The sequence below is a fragment of the Tachypleus tridentatus genome, chromosome 13, assembly GCF_004210375.1.
Source record: "Tachypleus tridentatus isolate NWPU-2018 chromosome 13, ASM421037v1, whole genome shotgun sequence".
NCBI lineage: Eukaryota > Metazoa > Arthropoda > Merostomata > Xiphosura > Limulidae > Tachypleus > Tachypleus tridentatus.
Genome location: NC_134837.1, coordinates 215,377,583 through 215,401,752, shown reverse-complemented (window position 1 = coordinate 215,401,752; position 24,170 = coordinate 215,377,583).

Below are 24,170 nucleotides of genomic sequence, written 5' to 3'. Positions count from 1 at the left end.
TAACTAGGAGAAAGATCGAATTTACACTTTGAGCTGCTCTGGCAGGCAAACCGTAATTTTCACTTGTGGCACTCAACCGTGCAATAAGGCATACTGGTACATCTGTACAACAAACATGCTTGATTGACTACTTTACTGATACCTCTAAACAACATACATGCCTGATCTACTAGTTTACTGTTACATCTGTACAACATACATGCCTGGTTGACTACTTTACTGGTACATCTGTACAAAACAGATACATAGTTGACTACTTTTCTCATACATCTGAACAATGTACATGTCTGATTGACTGCTTTACTGATACGTCTGTAGAACGTGCATGGCTGGTTGTCTTCTTTACTGATACGTCTAAACAACGTACATGCCTGGTTGACGACTTTGCTAATACCTCTGAGCAACATACTTACCTGCTTGACTACCTTACTGATACGTCTGTACAACATATATACCTGTTTGACTACTTTACTCATGCATTTGTACAACGTAGATGCCTGGTTCACAACTTTATTGATACCTCTAAAGACCATACGTGCCTTGATGGCTACTTCACAGATACCTCTGAACAACATGCCTAGTTTTCTACTTTACTGATACCTCTGGACAACATACATGCCTGGTTGACTACTGATACATCTGAACAACGTACATTCCTGGTTGACTACTTTACTGATACATCTGTACAACATACAACTTTAAATGAAAATAATAATTATAAATCTGTACAAACAGTTTTACTCAGATATAATTTTGTAAGGTTTATTCAGTCTAAGTCACAAGAAGTGAGAAACCAATCCAGACTTTCATGTTTGTTTAGATGTGAAGTCTGACGAGATTCCCCAGTATACAATTTACCTGTTGTTTTTAACCCTTAATCCCACAGCCTATGGACGTATTTTAACAATACATAATTTACTTTTATTTTTTAACTCCTAATCCCAAATCCTATTATTGTATTTGTTAACTAATTCTCATTTCTTGAAATACTAAACACTCAAGCTTCGTTTTTCGTACAATTTTCTTAGTGGTTTACTTTTTACAAACTTTTTATCTTACTCGTTTATGATATTTGAGAATTCGATCTGAACAACAATCAATGAAGGCCAACTTTGAAAGTAACTGTAGACAATATTTGAATGTGATTGGAGAGAGAACATTATTTACTACTTCTTTTATACATACTGTAAACCGTGGTGTCTGTCCATCAGTTCATCTGTCGCCTGTTTATGACGGCTTCACTTCTCGTATTGGTTATGAAAAGCTACGGATTAGGTCAAAGTTCAACATTAACTATTTAAATAACGGTATAACAGGCATGAATAATGTTGACAAACAAACATGATATTCTACACTAACTTGTTATGAATTAATAACACTATCATTCACACATCAGCTTGTGTATATTATTGTTGAGTGGCTCTTATCAGAACACTTTCTATACAAACATGGAACATCAAACATAGAAAGCCAAAATCTCTTTAACACACTTACTTTACTTGTATTTTTATTCAAACTTATAGTTATTCTTACTTGCATTATCTGGATTTAGAGACTTTGGAATACTTGTGACATATTTGGAAAGCTGACCAATTGAGTTCAGTTCAGCTGCCCAGCACACAGTTATCCTGTTTATTCCTGACCCCTCACTGTATATCTCCTTACCTTTTGTCTCACCAGAACACTACAAGTAGGAGTTTTCAGTAACCAGAAGTCCCACCAGAGAACTGTAAACATGAGTTATAAGTAACCAGAAGTCTCACCAGAACACTACAAACATTAGTTTTCAGTTTCCAGAAGTCCCACCAAAGAACCAAACATGGGTTATCAGTAAGCAGAAATCTCACCAGAGTAATACTATAACACAAGTTATCATCAACGAGAAGTCTCACCAGAACACGATGAAAATAATTTTTTAGCAACCAAAAGTGTCACCAAAACATTACAAACATGAGTTATAAGTATCAAGAAATCTCAGCATAAGACTACAAGCATGAGTTATCAGCAACCAGAAGTCCCACCAGTGAACGAGAAACATGAGTTATCAGTAACCAGAATTTTCACCAGAACTCTTCAAACATGAGTTATCAGTAACAAAAAGTCTCACCAGAACACCACAAACATGAGTTTTCAGCAAAGAGAAGTCTCAGCAGCATACTAAAACACTGATAAAACTTTCACTGAAATTGAAGACCAAGAGTGTTGAAAGAGTCAGTAAAAGTGAAGACCAACAATGTGAAAACAGTCACTGAAACTGAAGAACAACAGTGATGAAACAGAAGTGAAAGTGAAGACCAACAATGTGAAAACAGTCATTGAAACTGAAGAACGACAGTGTTGAAATAGAAGTGAAAGTGAAGACCAACAGTGTGAAAATAGTCACTGAAAATGAAGAACAACAGTGTTGAAACAGAAGTGAAAGTGAAGACTAACAGTGTGAAAACAGTCAATTAAAATGAATAACAGTAGTGTTGAAAGAGAGATTGAAACTGAAGACCAATAGTGTTGACACAAACAGACAAACGTAAGACCAATAGTGTTGCAACACACAGTGAAATTGAAGAACAACAGTGAGAAAACAGTCAGTAAAAAGTGCAGATCAATATTGTTGAAATACTCAATGAAAGTGAAGTCCAATAGTGTTGAAAGTGAAGATCAACAGTATGAAAACATTCAGTGCAATTGAAGACCAACACTGCTGAAACATGCCGTGAAATTGATGACGTACTCTGATGAGACAATCATTGAAAGTGAAGACAAGTTGTGTTAAAAGAGAGTAGAAGTGAAGACATCCACTGTTGAAATAGACAGTCAAATTAAAGACAAACACTGTTCAAAAACAGACATTGAAACTGAAAAAGAAAACTGCTGAAACTAACAGTGAAATTGAAGATCTCCACTGTTGAAACATTTAGTGAAAGTGAAGACCAACACTGTTGAAATATTCAGTGAAAGTGAAGACCAGTGTTGAAACAGACCGTGAAATTGAAAACCGACACTACCGAAACAGTCATAGAAAGTGAATACTAACACTGTTGAAACACAGTGAAATTGAACACCAACACTGTTCAAACCGTCAGTGAACCCAAAGACCAATGGTGTTGATAATGTCAGTGAAATTGAAGACCAACACTGTTGAAACAGTCATTGAAACTGCAGACCAATAGTTGTAAAACTGTCAGTGAAATTGAATACCAGTAGTATTGAAACACATTTTGAAACTGATGACCAATTGAGTTGAAACAGAAAATCAATTTGAAGACCAACAGCGATGAAACAGTAAATGAGAGTGAAGACCAATAGTTTTGAAACAGACAGAAAACAGTAAGTGAGAGTGAAGACCAATAGTTTTGAAACAGACAGTGAACTTGAAGATCAACTGTACTGAGACAGTGAAAGTGTAGATCAACAGTGTGAAAATAGTCAGTGAAGGTGAACAGGAATAGTGTGAAAATAGAATTGATGTGAATACCATCAGTGTGAAAATAGACAGTGACACTGTGCAACAATAGTGTTGAAACAGGCAGTGAAATGAAAGAAAACAGTGTTCAAAAACTCAGTTAAAGTGAAGACCAACAGCTTTAAAATACTCATTGAAATTGAATATCAATAGTGATGAACATAGAGAGAAACTGAAGACCAATAATGTTGAAACAGACAGTGAAGTTGAAGACCAACTGTGTTGAAACAGTCAGTGAAAGTGAAGACCAACAGTGTGAAAACTGTCAGTTCAAGTCAAGACCAGTAGTGAAGAAATGGAAATGAAAGTGAAGACCACCGGTGTGACAAAAGACAGTGAAACTGAAGACAAATAGTATTCAAAGACAGAGCACAATTGAAGACCAACAGTATTGTAACTGTCAGTGAAAGTGAAGACCATTAGTGTGCATACAATTAGTGGAATTGAAGATCAATAATGTTGAAACAGACAGTAAAAGGGAAGACCAACAGTGTGAAAACAGTCAGTGAAACTGAACACCAATAGTGTTGAAACAGAAATGAAAGTGAAGTCAAGAGTGTGCACACAGACAATAAAACTAAAAACTAGTAGTATTGAAATACACAGTAAAATTAAACACCAACAGTGTTGAAACATACAGTGAAATTCAAGACCAACAGTGTAGAACAGTTAGTGAAAGTGAAGACCAACAGTGAATAAAGAGACAGCGAAACTGAAGCTCTAAAGTCTTTAAACACTGTGAAATTGAAAACCAACAGTGCCGGATCAGACAATGAAAGTGAGGACCAACAGAGTGAAAACAGTCAGTGGAATTCAAGACCAATAGTGTTGAAACAGAAGATAAAGTGAAGACCAAAAGTGTGAAAATAGGCAGTGAAACTGAACACCGAGTGTTAAAACAGATATTGAAATTGAAGACCAATAGTGTTGAAGCAGTGAAATTCAAAACCCACGGTATGTAGAGAGTCAGTGAAACTGAAGACCAATAGTGTTGAAACATAAGTGAAAGTGAAGACCAACACTGTTCAAACAGACATTAAAACAGAAATCCAATACTGCTCAAACTGATAGTGAAATTGAAGACGTACAGTATTAAAACAGTCATTGAAAGTGAAGACCAACACTGTTGAAACACAGTGAGATTTAACACCAACACTGTGCAAACCGTCAGTTAAAATGAACACCAATAATGTTGAAACAGACTCTGAAATTGAAGACCAACAGTGTGAAAACAGTCAGTGAAATTCAAGACCAGTAGTGTTGAAACATAAGTGACAGTGAAGACCAACAGTGTAGAAACGATCAGTAAAACTGTAGACCAGCACTATTGAAACAGGCAGTAAACTTGAAGACCAACAGTGTAGAAACGGACAGTAAAATTGTAGACCAGCACTATTGAAACAGACAGTAAACTTGAATACTAACAGTGTTGAAACAGTTAGTGAAAGTGAAGACAAACACTGTTAAAACAGAGAGTGAAATTTAAGTCCATTAGTCTTAAATAGTCAGCGAAATTGAATACCAACAGTGTTTAAACAGACAGTGGATCTGAAGACCAGTTGTGTTGAAATAGACAGTGAAAAGTATGACCAAGAGTGCGAAAACAATCAAAGTGAAGACTGATAGTGTTTACACAATAGTGAAAGTGAATACCAACAGTGTCGAAACAGGTAATGAAAATGAAGATCAACAGTGTTTGTTGATACAGTCAGTGAAACTGTAGACTAATAGCGTGAAAACAGTCAGTTAAAACGAAAGTAAGCAGTGGGGAAATAGTCAATGAATTGTAATATCTATACTGGTGAAACGGAGAGGGAAATTGAAATCCAACACTGTTGAAATATTAAGTGAAAGAGAAGACCAACAGTGTTGAAACAGAGAGTGAAATTAAAAGACCAACAATGCTGAACTAGCCAGTTAAAACTAAGATTAACATCCTTGAGACAGACAGTGAAACTGAAGACTTACACTGTTGAAACATGCAGTGCAAGTGGAGACCAACACTGTTGACACATACCGTGAAATTGAAGATCAGTAGTGTTAAACCAGAGTAAAAATGAAGATCAACACTGTTGAAGCCGCCTTAAAATTAAGACTACACTGTTGAAACAGAGTGAAATTAAAGACCATTAGTATTGAAACACACATTGAAACAGAAGAACAATAGTGTTGAAACAGAAATAAAGTTGATGGCCAACAGTGCTGAAAGAGACAGTGAACTTGAAGACCAAGAGTGTTGAAACAGTCAGTAAAGCGAAGACAAACATTGTGAAAACAGTCAGTGTTGAATACCAACAGTGTTTGAATTTAAGACCAATAGTGTTGAAAGAGAAGCTAAATGTAAGACCAAAAGTGTGAAAACAGACATAAAATTGAAGACTTAACAGATTTGAGACAGTTAGTGAAACTGAAGACCAACAGTGTACAAACAGAGAGTAAATCAAAAGAACAGTACTATTAACACAAACAGTGAAATTGAATACCAAGAGTGTGAAACAGTCAGTGAAACTGCAGACAAATAGTGTTAAAACAGTGAAATTGAATATTAACAGTGTTGAAACAGCCAGTGAAACAGCAGACAAATAGTGTTAAACCAGTGAAGTAGAAGACCAAGTGTTGAAAGACTCAATGAAGGTGAAGACCAACAGTGTGAAAACAGTCAGTGGAACTCAACACCAATAGTGTTGAAATGGAATGAAATTGAATACCAATAATGTTGGAACAGTCAGTGAAAGTAAAGACTGACAGTATGAAAACAGTTAGTGTTATTGAAGATCAACAGTGTGAAAACAGACAGTGAAAGTGAAGACTAACAATGTTTAAACAGACAGTGAAACTGAAAACGAACAGTGTTGCAAGAAACACTGAAGACCAACAGTGTGAAAAGGTCAGTGAAATTTGAGACCAATAGTGTTGAAACAGAAGTAAAAGTGATGACCAACAGTGTGAAAAGGTCAGTGAAATTTGAGACCAATAGTGTTGAAACAGAAGTAAAAGTGATGACCAACAGTGTGAAAACAGACAGTGAAATTGAACACTAAGTGTTAGAAGAGACATTGAAATTGAAGACAAATAGTGTTTAAGCAGACAGTGAAATTCAAGACAAACATTGTTTACACAGTCTGTGAAACTGAAGACCAACAGTGTTAAAGAGTGAGTAAAACTGAAGACCAACAGTGTTAAAGAGTCAGCAAAACTGAAGACCAACAATGTTGAAACATAAGTGACAGTGAAGACCAACAGTGTAGAAACGAACAGTAAAACTGTAGACCAGCACTATTGAAACAGGCAGTAAACTTGAAGACCAACAGTGTTGAAACAGTTAGTGAAAGTGAAGACAAACACTGTTAAAACAGAGAATGAAATTTAAGTCCATTAGTCTTAAATAGTCAGCGAAATTGAATACCAACAGTGTTTAAAAAGACAGTGGATCTGAAGACCAATTATGTTGAAATAGACAGTGAAAGGTGTGACCGACAGTGTGAAAGCAGTGAAACTGAAGACTGATAGTGTTCAAACAGAAGCGAAAGTGATCAATGGTGTTAAAACAGCCAATGAAATTGAATACGAACAGTGTTGAAAAAGGCAGTGAAACTACAGACCAATAGTGTTAAAACAGACAGTGAAGAGTAAGACCAACAGTGATGACACAGTCAGTTAAAGTGAAGACCAGTACTGTTAAAAGAGACACTGTTGAAACACACGGTCAAGTTAAAGACCAACACTATTCAAAAAGAGACATTGAAACTGAAAAGCAGCACTACTGAAACTAACTGTGAAATTGAATGTCTCCAATGTTCAAACACTCAATGAAAGTGAAGAACAACAGTTTTCAAACAGACCGTGAAATTGAAGACCGACACTACTGAAACAATCATTGAAAGTGAAGACCAACCCTGTTGAAACACAGTGAGATTGAACACCAACACTGTGCAAACCACCAGTGAAACCGAAGACCAATGGTGTTGATAAAGTTAGTAAAATTGAAGACGTACACTGTTGAAACATGCAGTGCAAGTGAAAACCAACACTGTTGACATATACCGTGAAATTTAAAACCAGTAGTGTTATATCATAGGGAAAATGAAGATTAACACTGTTGAAGCAGCCTGAAAATTAAGACTACACTGTAGAAACAGAGTGAAATTAAAGACCGTTAGTATTGAAACACACACTGAAACAGTTTGTTGTGTTTGTTGTTTTTTTTGAATTTCGCACAAAGCTACTCGAGGGTTATCTCTGCTAGCCGTCCCTAATTTAGCAGTGTAAGACTAGAGGGAAGGCAGCTAGTCATCACCACCCACCGCCAACTCTTGGGCTACTCTTTTACCAACGAATAGTGGGATTGACCGTCACATTATAACGCCCTTACGGCTGAAAGGGCGAGCATGTTTGGGGCGATGGGGATGTGAACCTGCGACCCTCAGATTACGAGTCGCACTCCTTAACACTGAAACAGAAGAACAATAGTGTTGAAACAGACAGTGAAGTTGATGACCAACAGTGTTGAAAGAGAAGTGAACATGAAGACCAACAGTATTGAAACAGTCAGTGAAAGGGAAGACCAACATTGTGATAACATTCACTTGAATTCAAGACCAACATTGTGAAAACAGTCAGTTTAATTCAAGACCACTAGTGTCGAAAGAGTAGCTAAAGTGACGACCAAAAGTGTGAAAAGACAATGAAACTGAACACCAATAGTGTAAAAACAGTCAGTGAAATTGAAGATCAGTTGTGTTAAAATAGAGTGAAAGTAAAGACCAACACTGTTGAAACAGAGAGTGAAATTTAAGTTCATTAGTGTTAAAAAAGTCAGCGAAATTGAATACCAACAGTGCTCAAAGAGACAGTGGAACTGAAGACCAGTATTGTTGAAACAGACAGTGAAAGGTATGACCAACAGTGTGAAAACAGTGAAACTGAAGACCGATAATGTTTAAACAAAAGTGAAAGTTAAGACCAACAGTGTCAAAACAGTCAATGAATGTGAAGATCAAAAGTGTTGAAACAGTCAGTGAAATTGAAGACTAATAGTGTGAAATAGTTAAAATGAAGGTAAGCACTGTGAAAACAGTCAATGAATGTGAAGATCCACAGTGGTGAAATGGACAGTGAAATTGAAGACCTACACTGTTCAAATATTAAGTGAAAGTAAAGACCAGCAGTGTTGAAACAGAGAATGAAATTAAAGACCTCCACTTTTGAATTAGTCAGTGAAAGTGAAGATTAACACCTTTGATACAAACAGTGGAAGTGAATACCTACACTGTTCAAACATTCAGTTAAAGTGAATACCAACACTGCTGAAACAATTCCGTGAATTGATGACGTATTCTATTGAAACAGTCAGTGAAAGTGAAATCCAGTTGTGTTAAAAGAGACATTCTGTTGAAACACACAGTGAAGTTAAAGACCAGCACTATTCAAAAACAGAAATTGAAACTGAAAACCAGCACTACTGAAACTGATTGTGAAATTGAAGATTTCCACTCTTGAAACATTCAGCGAAAGTGAAGACCAACAGTTTTGAAACAGACCGTAAAATTGAAGACCGACACTATTGAAACAATCATTGAAAGTGAATACCAAAACTATTGAAACACAGTGAGACTGAACACAATCACTGTGCAAGCCGTCAGTGAAACTGAAGACCAATAGCGTTGATAAAGTTAGTAAATTTGAAGACGTACACTGTTGAAACATGCAGTGAAAGTGAAAACCAACACTGTTGAAACATTCATTGAAATTGAAGATCAGGATTATTGGCCTTTGGAGTGGGTTGCCTCCAGGTGTTTTAAAGGCAGTAACGTTAAACGAGTTTATGAAAAAACTTGGTAAGTATATGCATAATAAGGGTTGGCTTTAAATTTTTCTTAAGTTTATTTAGTTCAGAGTGTGGAACAGCCAAGATTTACCAGTTAGTCCTAAAACGTTATGTTAAACTAGCTCTTAGTCAACTAACGAACCTTTAGTTGACTGTTGGAAAGACTTTTTAATTAGAAGTTCTTTTACTGATTCAGTCTTATTGCTAAATGGTCCACAAAAGTATTCTGTTTGAACAGTTATGTTTCTCTTCAGTAATACATATACTTTGCTCATTATTACTGAAATTCAAACAGTGCATATATTTCATAATTTGGAATGTCAAGCTAAAAATGAATTGTTTTATTAATCATTCTCTTCGTTTCAATTCAGAATCTGTTTTATAAATGTGATTCTTTGTTACTGTTTTTTTTCTCAGTTGTTCTTTATTTATTTTTGTTCCTGGTATGTATCTGTTTACATATTTCTATATCATAATTAATCATCTTCATTAGGATTTAGTCTCTCTGTATTTTGTATAACTGGAGTAAAATTAAAGAAATTGTTAGCTGATAAAGCAAGTTTAGCTCAAATTTCTCTAGTGTTGGATCATACTGATTTCGACCCTGGTAACTAACGGCTTCTAAATGCACTGAAAGTGATCGTGTGATAAACGAATGTAAAAGTCTTTTTGTTTATAATTATATTTGGCTTGGTTACTTTCAAAGACTGCGCAAATACGAGCAAATTAATTCCTATACCTTGATAAGAAAGTAGTTTGATTAAATTTTGAATGCAACTTACAAAAACCTCATCACAAGTACAGAAAAAGATGTCATAGTGAATGCACAGGCTTTGATAATACCCTTTAAAATTTTAATATAGTGGTTTCTCTTTCATTTGAGTTGGTACCAGGCATCCTAATAGCTTTATGAAGCAGCATTCACACAGCATGTCTTACAGTTTTTAAGAACTAGTTACTACATTTTCTACGAGCTAACAAAGAGAGAAACACTTATGATTTATAACATTCTGCTAAATATATAATAGTTGCTTCTTCTTTACAGTCTTTCTTCCTAACATCCACTTAGGCTAACAACATATTTTTTTGCTCTTCAATATGGTCATCAAATTACTATAATGGAAGCAAGTTGTATATATATTATAGTATGGCGCCATCTATCCAATGATATTATGAACAAACAATTATAAAAAATTCACATTTAAGATACAAACAATTAGAAAAATATTAAATGTGCAACAACGATTTCTTTATAACAGAATGTAACTTTCAATAAAAATACCCTCCGCATAACAAGAACATGACTTTCACCAGGACTGGATGTGAGGGTCTGATTATATTTTTATTGATGTAGTTCATAAATATAGTACTAAAATGTAGTTATTAAAAAACTTATTTTGTCAATGAAGAGTACCACTTTTAATGAAGAAAAACATTACAGTGTACATCAGCACAATCTGAACATTTTTCCCACATTGTATTTCCCAGAAGAATCTTTTTAGAAAATGTTCACTTTTTATTGCTCTTTTTTCAACGAAATATGAATACTAAAATTAATTAGTAATTACTAGCACAAACAGTCAGACACAGGGTGCTGTTTCTGGTGTATTTAATGAAAACATTGGTCATGGCACATTTGTAAGGAAAGCTTTCCTTAGATACTTTTGACTTATGTTTAGCATAAACAAGCTCCATCAAACAAGCTACATATTTTTTAGACTTCCATTCAGTATACTTTATGTTCACTATAGGATTTTCCATACTTGCACACTTTTTTATTAAACTACAAAGAAACAGGGATATTATTGACTACTGATCAACAGGGTCCATACCTCAGATATTTTAAAGTATTTGAAATCTATTACACTATTATTAGTGCAGAGCTGAAGTCCTTAATGATGAATGGGGTTCAGCATCTTTAAGGCCGAGGTTCTGGCAGAGCCATTTACCAGTGATCCATAGTCGAGTTTCGATATAATAATAGCGGGATATATCTTTAGCATAGAACATTGATATGCTCCCAAATGGTGGAAGAGAGGACATGGAGGATGTTCAGTGCTCTTGTACATCTGACCCATAGGTGCTGTTTGTGTGGTATAAAGGTAAGCTTACAGTTAAAGATAAGACCCAATAACTTTGTTTCAGGGACCACAGGCAGCACATCTTCACCAATATGGAGTTCAGGTTCAGGGTGAATACCCCGTTGGCGACAAAAGTCCATGCAAACAGTTTTAGAGTTAAAGCCATTTGTGTGGTCCACTTCAGTAAACGATTGATGGTAGTCTGTAGCTGCTGCTCAATATACCTCATGTTCGACGACTGACATGAGATGTGAAACTTGTCGACATGTTTCCAACAGTGAGAGGGAGTTGTTCAGTGGTGACATTAATTCTTACACTGAAAAGTGTGACACTCAAAACACAGCCCTGAGGGACTCCAAGTTCCTGCAGAAAAAAGGGAAAGTGTCAGACCAACACGAACTTGGAATATCCTGTTCTTTAAAAAATTTTTTAATAAAAATGGGCAAACGGCCACTTAACCAATATATACGGAGGTCTCGCGACATTCCGTATCTCTATGTCGTATTATAAACCTTCTCAATGTTAAAGAATATTGATACAAGATGTTGTAATATGAGAAAGGCTTCTATGATTGACATTTCAAGTCGAATCAACTGGTCCACGGTGGAGTGCTGTCGTCGAAACCCACACTTGGTGGGTGAAAGGAGGTTATTTGAATCGAGGACCAAAACAAGACGAAGATTAACCATCCTCTCTAAGGTCTTACAGAGAAAACTCATCAAAGCAATTGGACGATAGTTTGAAGGAATCTTGGGATCATTCCCAGGCTTAGGGAAATGTAGAACAATAGCCTGCAGCCAGGCATCAGGAAAAGCATTCTCCTGCCAGATATGCTTAAAAACAATCAAAAGAATAGTAAGAGAAGCAGGAGATATATGTCACAGCATTTCACAGTGTAGATCATTAGGTTCAACCGATGTACTGCCAGACAAATGAAGGGCCAGTTTGAGTTCCACCATTGTAAAAGGATGATTATAGTCACAGAGACAATCAGCTCGAAAGGAAAGAGGTCATTGCTCTGCCTGAATCTTGATGGCTAAGAAGGTGGAGGAAGAAGCAGAAGTGCTAGATACCTGGTAAAAGCTTTCACCTAGAGTATCAGCGATGCTCCAGATATCAGCTACTTCCTGGCCATCAAAGAGGAAGATCGAGAGGGGGACAGAATTACATTTCCCACTGACCTTTCGAATCTCATCCCATTTGACTTTGGAACTGATGGTAGAAGATATGCTCGTTGTGAATTTAATCCAAGATTCCTTTTGGCTTTGACATGTTACAGATGAAGCATGTGCACGGGCCCGATGGAAAGCGATGCAGTTCGAGAGTATGGAATATCTGAAAAGTATCCCAGGCTCGTTTTTGAGCCTTCCATGCCGTGTGGTAGGCAGCATTCCACCATGGACGAGGATATAGTGGGAAACGTGTCGAGGTTTAAGGAATACATTGAGCAATCTGCTTGTATAGTACAGTCAGTTGCTGCTGCCACACAGTCGTCTATTGATGGCTTAGAGACGATGACAGAATCAAGTTCTGCGAGAGCAGTGAAAGAGGGCCAGTTTGCCTGATTCAGCTTCCACTGAGGCATACGGGTCGGGTGGTATCGACCACGGCCAGTTTCTCTCAAGAGTATAGGAAATTGATTAGTGCCTCATGTATTATTGTCAACCCTCCATGTAAAATGGGAAAATAATGAAGGGGAGCAAATTGAGAGATCAATAGCAGTAAAGGACTGACTAGGTGCATAGAAATAAGGAGAAGAACCAGTATAGAAAAGAAAAAGGTTGTGATCAGAGAGCATACACTCTACAGAGCAACCCCTACTATCAATATCAGCACTTCCCTAGAGGGATGATGATGTCTATTAAAGTCCCCCAGGGTAAAAACGTGAGACAGCAACTGTTCAATGAGAGCTTAAGGTTTGATTGATCATATGTCTCTCCAGGCAACAGGTAGAGAGAACAAGCTGTGATGGTATGACCCAAGGATATACGGAAGGCTACGGCCTCCAAGGGTGTGTCAATTGGCAAAGACAGGGTGGCACATGCTGATCAACCAACAGTGCTATCTCTCGACGCACTCGTTCATCATACAGCCTGTCATTTTTGTATAAAGAAAACAGCCAAAATGTGACTGTATCGGCAGGTTTCAGAAATGTTTCCTGTAAGGAAAGACAAAGAGAATGATAAGAAGTAATCAATGTTTTGATGTAATCCAGATCAGAATGTAAACCTCGACAGTTCTATTGTATGAGGGTGGCCATTTTTATTTATGTTGAGGTGAATTGCAGAGATGCCAACCATTATGATTTCAGCGTATTCATTTTGATTTTGTTGTATACATTACAACTATACGCTCATACAGACAAATATTACTTGTTGCAACTTCCAAATTATTACATATTATATAAGCCTATACAATAAAGTGAGAGATTGTTCCCCCATGTCTTGAAAGGGGTTAAAAGAAAAGTTCTGGTGAGATAAATACAAATAAATTTTCATAATAAATAAAGACATAGTCCAAATGGCTACTTACGATAATAATGTTTGTGCTTGAAATAATGAAAAATATTTGTATCTCCGAAGACTACCAATAGTTTGAGTGCGGTGCTTCTCCATACTGGGTACGTGGGGAATCCATAGTTACGTCATCAGTGCTTGTCAGTCAATCAGCGCTCGCGTAGATGGATATTTCTCGTTTCCTAAGCGGCATAGAAACACCAATATGATCGTTCACAAGATGGAAAAAAGAGGCCTCGTTCACCAGCTTGTCTTGTTTTTGGCAAATCTAAAAGGACTAAAACTGTGAAAGGGTTCTGTCTACAATTATTACGCTTAGTCTATTGAAATAGTTGGCATCTCTGGAATTGGGTGGAGAACCCTTCTGTTTACGACCACGTCTTTTTTTTTCTCACTGTCCTTATTCGAGGGAGGTCTATCGACCTCCATGGATCCTGCCCTTGATTGATTGGGCAGGTCTTTGCTGTTGGAAGGGGATTCCAGAGACTGAGGACGTGAACGAATGATTGTTTTGCAACTTGGGGTGGGAGAAATATGTGTACCTGGAACCAAAGGATGTTGATCTTGGGGTTTGGTGGAATGTACTTAAGGGACAGAGATAGGTGTTAAAGTTGAATCATCAACTTTTTTAGCCATGGAGGTCAAAAGACTTTTCATTTGTTTGGAGAACGATTCTTTTGGAGGCACAAAGAGATCTGTCTGCACTTTCACTGTAGTTGTGGAACAAAGTGCAGCAGCATACGTTCAAGATGAGGTAATGGTCAGCATGTTTCGAGCCTCAGAATAGGTAATGTTGTGAATCGTTTACAAACAATGCACCTCTTTTTCTTCCAACCATTTAGGGTAAGAACGATAGTAGGATGGGTGAGAGCCATTGTAACTGACGCAATAAGGGTCCAATTCACACTGATAGGCATCATGGTTCTTGGCACTGCAAGGAGCACACATCAATGAACCATGACACGACGTCTTCAAGTGACTGAACCATTGACACTGGAAACATTGGAGAGGGTTTGGAATGTATGGCTGTATTCTGCAATTAAGATAACCTGCCTTGATGAAGGTAGGCGGACGTGGTGACGTAAATGTGAGAATGAGTTCATTGGTCGGTACTATAATTCCATCTTTGCGAGTGGATATACACCTCACTGCAGAAACTCCTTGGATGGAGAAACTAGCAAGAATCTCCGACTCGGGGATCATCTTCAAATCCCTCTCAACAATAACTCCTCGTGATGAATTCAAAGTAGCATGAGGTGTAACTTCAATAGATATATTCCGAATTGTCTTTGAATGCAAGACGAGTTCACTGTTTTGAGATGTGGATGTTTCCACCAATATATCACCAGATTGAAGCTTTTTTACTGATTTTGGAGAGCCAGCAAGTCCCTCTAGTCTCTTCTGAATGAAAAAGGAAGACATTTGCCCTAAAGGTTTATCTGAAAGTGAATGCAATATAGGAAAATGGTGTACAATAGGTGATACAGATGGTGAGGATTGCTGCTCAGGATTTTCAAGATGGGGTTCATTTACCTATAGACTGTTTCTCGCTATTTTTTACGATATTTAATTGGAGTATCTATAATAAAGATAGGGAAATTTTGGTGCCCACTGACCCCACCCACCATGGAGCCCTACGAGGGGATGCACTACAATGTCAAACAAGGACACTGCAGCAATGCCACGGTTTCGTGAGCACTACACTCAAACATCAGCTTCAAATATAATGTCCACAACACCTGTTGAGAACATCCAACACTGATACTTGGTTGACCATATCCCGAATGACCCAAGGGGCCACCCCAAGACCGCCCGTCTACAGGAATTAAAGGCCAAAGTGGTGTATTAAGGTTGGACCCCTCAACCACCATGATCCTATCCTCTCCTTCACGGGTTGCCACGCACGGCAAACACGTGGGTGGATGTTTAGAACCCAGAGGAAGTAAACTGAAAGAACAGAACCTTCCCTGGGAGGTCCCCTCACCACGTACAGGAATCCACACTGAGGAGATTCATTTTGGTGTAGAATTGTTCTTTCCCTCCTTTCTTCCTGTTGTTTTCAGTTCTCCCAGAGGATCTTTAGTAAGTTTTTCAACATACACGCTGAGTTGATATACCCATAGTATGCCCAGTTTAGATGCCTTGTGTATGACTTTGTCTTTATTGAAACATGAGAGATCTACATATTTCTTGTCATCAGTGCTCAGGTTTTGGTAAGTTTGATATTTATGTGTCCTCTCTCATCTGAGTTACTTTAGATGAATTGTAAGTTAGTTACTGATTATTACTTTTTTTCTGCGTAAACGTAATTGTGTTGGATGTTCATTAATATTACGTACTTTGAAGACTTGGCAAGTTTTGCAGGTTTGTTATTATTAAGTATTTTAACTGGGCAAGGTCAAATGGTGTGTACTTTAAATATTACTACTAGTAATATACAATTCATTGTTCAGAGTTATTTGTTTCATCACTGTTAACTATGTGCCTTATGATCGTAATTTTCGTAAGTGTAGTACTTGATTATGTGTCCTTTGTTGTCTTGGTTAATTTAGATGTCTGGTAAGTTAGATATGGATTATTAGTGTGTTTTCTAGGTAATTCTGGTCAGTTCGCACATTCTTTATTTGTCCACACTTTGTGGACTGCATACATTTAAATGGTTTGTCCATGAGATGTTTATAAGCATTTTGTTTATTGGGTGTGCTTCAACAGTTTATAAATTACACATTTCTAGTAATATTTCACTCATTTTTTTCTGTCTGATTGTTTTTCACCATCGTTAACTATATACCTCATCATCTTAATTTTCATCAGTGGGATTTAAAATATTTTGACTTGTTATGTGTTCATTTGTTTCCCATTGTATGGCTAAATTTGACTTCAGCTACTTCTATGTTTGTGATACTAGAAACCTAATTTAATCCCAGTAATCTGCACTTCATTGTTCTGCCCCACAGTGCCCACTTTACTGAAACCTATCTGTAATTTTAAGTCGAATTTTCAAATTGAAGACTCTACCTTTCAGACTAATCTTGGCTCTTTAAGTTGCCTGGAGGTACAAACTTTTTTCTGACTCTATGAGTCTTTACACACTTTCTTCTGTAGATTACTGGCTCCTGCTTGCTTCCATCTATTTGAAGTCCAGAGACCACACTACTCTGCTCTAAGAGGATGCACCTGGTGTATGGTTCCTGATGACGGTGAGAAGTCTGTTCTTACCATTTTAAATACCTCATTCAATGAAGACAGTTCTTCTTTTCAACTTCAGTAAAGCTTAACTTCTTCCTTCATATTTGTGTTTGGATTGAATAATTCACATATCCCTCATCTTTTCTTACAGCTGAAGTTATTCAATTCTTTTTCTGAGTGTGGGCTTCTGATCTATGGATGATTGAGAAGTGTTCACTCCATAGCACCTTGTCTGAGCCCCTTTGGCAGGCTGTTAAGCTCTGTCTCATTTCCCTTTACTTTCGTTGGGATAGTGGTGGTTATGGTACATTATAACATATTCAAATTGGTCATTTATATCACAGAGCCAGTGGTACCGATTCCATGTCTCTGTGCTTTCATATCATGGATCTCTTTTTTTGAGCTCAAGGTCACCACATTATAATCTTAGCTTTCCATTTTTCTGGCTCTCTAAATCTGCTAGTAGACTGATTATCTTCTTCCAACTAGTTTCTCCTCACGGAGTGCTCTCTCACTTCACAGATGTCATAATTTTCTGTTTATTATATAGTTTTTGTGAGTTTCATTGTCTCAGCCCAATTGCTGGTTGAATATGTTACATCTTTCCTTTCCTCATTCATTAGGCCTTTTTCCATGTCAATTTACCACATATACCTTTTAACTTTGGTCTCTTCATCATTCTTTCTGGCGGTCCCACCTTTGTAGTCTTCATCTTTCCATATTATTCACCCAAATGTTAAATAAAGGCTTCTCCACTTTGATCATGTCTAGATAATGGATAACTTTATTGATCACCTAATATTTCACTTGGCTTTGTCTTCCTCTTTCCTCTCCCTCCTTTACTGTTCCTTTGAATTGTTTATTATAACCTTAATGCCCATTCTCATCCCATATATAAATCTTTGTCTTCATGCCACATCTACGTGTTCTTCCTCAACACCCGTTTCCTTATCCTTCTTCCTTGCAGTCATCGTTCAGATATTTATGTCACTAATGTCACCTACACATTATATCATTCCTCCTGTGTCATCCTCTATTCCAGTTGGTCTTTCCTCTCTAAGACTTGTGCTAAAATTTTAAGTCTTTTGGCTCTCTCACCTTTTTTCTTACCTTCCACTTCTAATCTATTCTCTCATTCCAATACTGATCATCTTCTTTGTCTGATTCATTCCTTAAGCTGATGTGTGTCACTCACTGTCTCCTTTTGGGATTCACAATCCCAACCTTTTATTCCTTGTAACTCTTCCATTTCCAGTTGTTTACTGGTTTGATTTATCAACTTGATTTGAACTTATCTGAGGTAAGTTACTATCTCCACAGCATCTATTCACATCAAATTCATGCCATTAGTATGTCTGTTGCTCCTTGCCTTCACTGTTCTTCAAAAGGAGATTTTTAAGGCTGAGATGTAGGCTACTTCTAGTATTTTTGTCATTCACAATCTTCATCAAAATTGCAGACAATTCCTATTCTACACCAAAGTTTGAATGTATGCCCCTTGTCATATTGTTTTTACTGCTAGGAACGAACGTTTGAATAATTAATATTATCAATACCCATAATAATCTTAACCACCTTAATCAAGTTCCCTCTGTTCCTTACCCCTCCAGAGAAAACAGGCTTTAGTCTGTTCTCATGGGACAATCCCAGGTATCATGTTAGTGTCTCTTCTCTGAATCTGCTTCAAGAACTCAATGTCTTTCTTGATGAAGAAATATCAAAACTGTATACAGTATTCTAAATTTGACCTTGCAAGTGATCCTATACAGTAAAACAATAATATCCCTTGTCTTCTATTCAATATTTCTATAGATGCTACCTAAAATCCTATTAACCCTATTGCTAGCTACAGTACGCTGTTTAGATGACTTAAGTGATTTTTCTATCACAACACTAAGATCTTTTCCTGAGCTACAGTATTTAATATTTTTCTATTCAAATTGCAACAATAATTTGAATTGTGAAAACCCACAAGCATCATTTTGGACATTTATATATCTGCCATGTATTGGCCCAATGCATCAAATGATCCAAATCTTCCTGTAAGTCTGCAGCATCTCTCGATACTGTTAGCAACCAAAAACATTTTAATGTCATGTTCAAACTCAAAAATCTTGTTAGTCAATATCATTAATATAAGTCACAAACAGTAGAGGACCCTGTAACTGTGATCCAGTCAGATGTAAATCCATTTATTACTAATTTCTATTCAATTTAACAGCATACCTCCCTGGAAGTCTGCCTGGTCCAAAAGCTCATTTCTTCTTTGAAATTCTGGTTGCCCGATGTGTGACACACACCCTTTACCTACAGTTGAATTGTTGGGTATATATAACAAGACTACATGCCCTATCTGCAATGTCATGGCTACAGTTGAGTTATGGACTCCATCCATTCGAGGTTGAAAAAGTAGATAGCTCATTACATTTATACATCACTACTGCTTGCACCTATTGATTCATTTTCACTTGTGCAAACCACTTCTTTTTCCACCCATTTTGGTTTAATTGCCTTCTTCATGTGCAAAGAGCATACCTGTTCCAGAAGTTGTGATGTACCCATTTATGTGCTTCATTCATCACAGAGTAGTTGCTTTTAGTTAGTTACTTTGCTGTGCACCTAAACTGGCCCTTCCACCTTTACATAGTGAAGATAATACCATATCAGAAATTATTTTTCTGAGACCAAAAATCATTTTCCAAAGGTACTTCCCACCCATCCTCCTCGTGGCTAGTGTTCTTCTTTCAGAACAGTTCACTTGTTTTTAAAATAAGGATTAAGGGGAAATAGTAAGGGTAGCTAGCTGTGCCAGTATTGTTGAAGAGTAGTCACACAGGATATGCACATTCAGAAAGAACCCCATAAAATTCATGTGGTACAAAGACAGGTGCATGGATCGAGAAAATCTTTTTGTTTTTTATGATAAAGACTAATTGAGATAGTTTTGTATGACAGGAGGTAAGTTCCTATCAAAAATACATTTCAAGTATAAAAGTGTTAATATCTATATTTCATCAAACTAGATTCAGATATGCAATTGGTTGCTGAAATACATAAGACCATCAAGTTTTATTCACTAACAATGAAAAGTTTTAAAATAATTTTTCTTTACAGAATCTTGCTATTGAGATATTGAAGACCTTTGATCAAACATTTGAAACAACTTATTAAATGGCTCCACAAAAATATAAAAAATGAAAGAAAGAAAAGATCTATTCTATATGCGAAAGAAAAAGTCTGTACCAGATCAGTTTTGAACTACAACTCTACCATCAAATTTCAAAATGAAACATTTTGGGTAGATTATTCTGAATGGCATTTAAAATTACTTAAAAAGATCACTGAATCAGAAAATGGTTGTTATCTGTTTTTGTATTCACATTAAGGATGTTAATTTTGATTTTCAAAATGGCCACCATTTTTTCAGATGTAAAGCTGTGTTTTCTATCATACATTAGGATCTTCATATGATTTAATATTTTTTTATATAGAATAAAAGAAATATTCTGTCCTTTTTATGAAAATAAATAATTGTATATCCTATGATACTCTGTTTTATCATGATCTGTCATCATTTCATGGCAGTCCTGTTTGCATTCATCTAAGCATAGTGTTTTTTTTCTTATAGCAAAGCCTTATTAGGCTATCTGCTAAGCCCACTGAGTGAAATCGAACCCTTGATTTTAGCGTTGTAAATCCATAGACATACCACTGTAGGCACAGAAACAAGCTTCTTACCTTTTCAAAAATGTGTTCTGTTGTATCACAGCCAGTCAGAGTATGCCAATTAATGTCTTTTTTCACCATGTTTTTCAAAGACCGAGTTCCAGTCTGATGATATGATGATATGATCAGCTGATTTTTTCAAGTGATTAAGAGAATACTGAGACCAAGTAATGTTCTGTGCAGAAACAACAACATAACATCAATGTCACGTAAATAAAGATGAATTTGTATATTTTTACTTGCAGCTTCAAACAGCATGGAAGGTCATAAGATTGCCAGCTTCTTCCTGTTTGCTGACCTCAGCTCTCCCTTGAAATTATTCATTGTTCTGATCAATAAAACCATAGTATACCATGAGATACATTTAAAAGGCATCATTTTTGCCATGTCTAGTTAGTTAAACATTTGCTTAGCAACTTTATATTTCATTTTGTATGTGACTGAATCTAGTCTATAAATTGCACTGACATATATATATATATATACACACATATATATATCTTAATTCTAATGTCTTATTTCCATACAAATGGTCTGAAATAGCTGAATATGACAGCCATTTTAAAATTCAAAATAAATTTTTTAAACATTAATAAAAAACCTGGCAATAATTATTTTCTGAATCGATGTCCAATTTGTATAATTTTTAGACACAGTTGGCAAGAATCTAGCAAGAATCTATCTGGGAATTTATATTTATAGAAATTTTGTTTGATATGAAAATGATTTGATATGATTTACAGTTACAATAAAGTAATTTTGGATATAATTTGTTTGGTCTAATCTGAATATGAATTAGGCTATAGTAAAGTAAAAATTTATTCTGTGATATGGATTAGGTAATGATTAGCCAAAATTTTTTCAGTTTTATTCTCAGAAATAAAATAAGAAACATCTGATTAATTTTCTCATAAATTTAATAAGTTTCACAAATAATATAAGTTTGTTTACAGAACATGAAGGCAACTTCAGTTCCTCTGTGTTCTGTTTATGACCCTTTTATTAGGCTTAGACTTGTTCCCATGGCTTTTGTTACAAAACTAAAATCATCTCTTCATGTATTTTCTTTTCCATTTTTTAATACAATTTGTACAAAACGTAAAGCTGGTTAAGAGACACAAGTAATTAATTCATTACTTTGAGAGAATCAGGAACTCTGTAGTTATGGCTGTTATAAATTAAATACTTTGAGCCAATGTGTATATTTAAAACTAACAGTAATATATTGTGCTTCAACAAATTGATTGATTCAGTGTTTTATGGCACAAAGCAGCTAGGCTATCTGCTTCCAGTAAAAAGGTAAAAATAAATTAAATGTAGTAAAATACATAAAAGGAAATGAAGGTAAAACCAAACATCATTGAAAAACAGAAAAAGCATAAAACCAACTTTGACACCTAGTCAACAATGTTAAGAGAGAAAGCAGAGTAAGAGAAATTGTAAAGGATTTTCTCTAGCAAAATGGTAATGAGCATAACCCGCCAGGAAGACTAACAGGTAAGTACAAGAACCACCGTCAATCACCTGAAGTTGGCCTTTCCAGTCCTGGTTCCGGGTTATGTGTCATTATGGCCAGTACCAAAAGGTAAAGTAATAAAAGTATTAAAAGACATGCAACAAAATTGTAATAACAACTCGCCAGGACGACTAACGGATATTTCAAACGGACAGTTCAAAGAGCAGCGTTAGTCACCTGAAGTTGGCCTTTCCAGTCCTGGTGTCGAGTTATTTAATGTTCTGGCCATTCTACAATGTCAAATTGAACTAGAGAATGAGACTCTGAAAAGGGAACCACAATTAAAAAGGTGTAATGAATAAATATCAAACACTTAAATGAAGTTAAAAAGGTTAATGGCCATTAAAAAACTAAAACCTTTATCAAGGTGGACAGTGTCACCATCACCAATAACACTGTCCAATGTTACAGACAAACCCTGGTACAGAACATGTTTAAAATAGTGCCGTCATTGAGAGTCGTAACGATGGCAAGAAAGTAAAATGTGGCTTACAGTGATTTGAGTGTTACACAAACTACACACTGGTGCATCAGTTCCAGATAAAAGAAAACGACGAGTTAAAAAACTGTGACCAATGCGTAGTCTAGTTAGAACAACTTCCTCCTTCCGAACCTCATGGAAGCTAGACGGCCAATGCCCAATATAGGGTTTTATTTGAAAAAGCTTGTTGTCACGTTGCTCACTCCAAATGGACTGCCAGCTGGCACAGAGCCGAGCCTTGAATACAGGACCATAGTCCATGTACGGAATTGGCATAGTGGTTATTGTGCCAGAGCAGATAGATTTAGCTGCCGTGTCTGCAAGCACATTCCGCGAATACCAACGTGGTTCGGTATCCAGAATACCAGCAAGAACAGGGTGTGAGCCAACATGAAGTGATTCCAAGGCCAGCAGAGAACTAAGGGAGTCACAATAAATATTGCAGTTAGAGTACTGCTCAGCTGCAATATGATCCAGGGCAAGAGATATGGCATACAGTTCAGCAGTGAACACAGAACCTGCAGGGGATTCTGCGTGCAACCACCGAACTGCAACAAACCATGGCAGAGTCCACAGAATAACCTGATTCCATATAAATTGGAATAGAATGATTGTTCAAAAGATGTTCAGTAAATAAAAGACGTTACTTCCAATCGGGAGTAACTGCCTTTTTCAGATGACTTAAAGAAAGGTCACATTTGGGGGCTGTAATAAGCCATGGGGGGATGGGCTGACCAGTGGATTCTGCAATGTTATCCAAGGACAGACCCAATTCATCCAACCGTGCCTGGATACGAAAGCCAAAAGGCAGATCGTCTGTTTTGAAAAAGTAAGGCCCACTGAGGAAGGAAAACACATCCCCAAGTGTGATGCTTTGGTGAGGAGCGAAGTTTCGAAAAATACAGTAAAAACAGTTGCAAACGGCAAAGGTGCAGAGAAGGTTCGTGAGATTCCATGTATAAGCTTTGAACTGGGGAGGAGCAGAGAGCCCCAGTGCAGAGTCGAAGTCCTTGATGACAAATGGGGTCCAGCATCTTTAAGGTCGAGGATCTGGCAGAGCTATAGACCATTTATCCATAGTCGAGTTTTGAACGAATAAGAGCACGATATATCTTTAACATAGAACACCGATCCGCTCCCCAACTGGCAGTAGTGATGACAAGGTGGATGTTTAATGCTCTTGTGCCGTAGCTGCTTTAAATGTGGTTTAAAGGTCAACTTACGGTCAAAGATAAGCCCCAAGAACTTGGTCTCAGGGACCACTGGCAGCAAAACTTCACTGATACGGAGTCATGATCAGGGTGGATTCTCCGTTGGCGGCAAAAGTGCATGCAAACGGTTTAGAGAGAGAAAAATTAAATCCGTTCGCCGTAG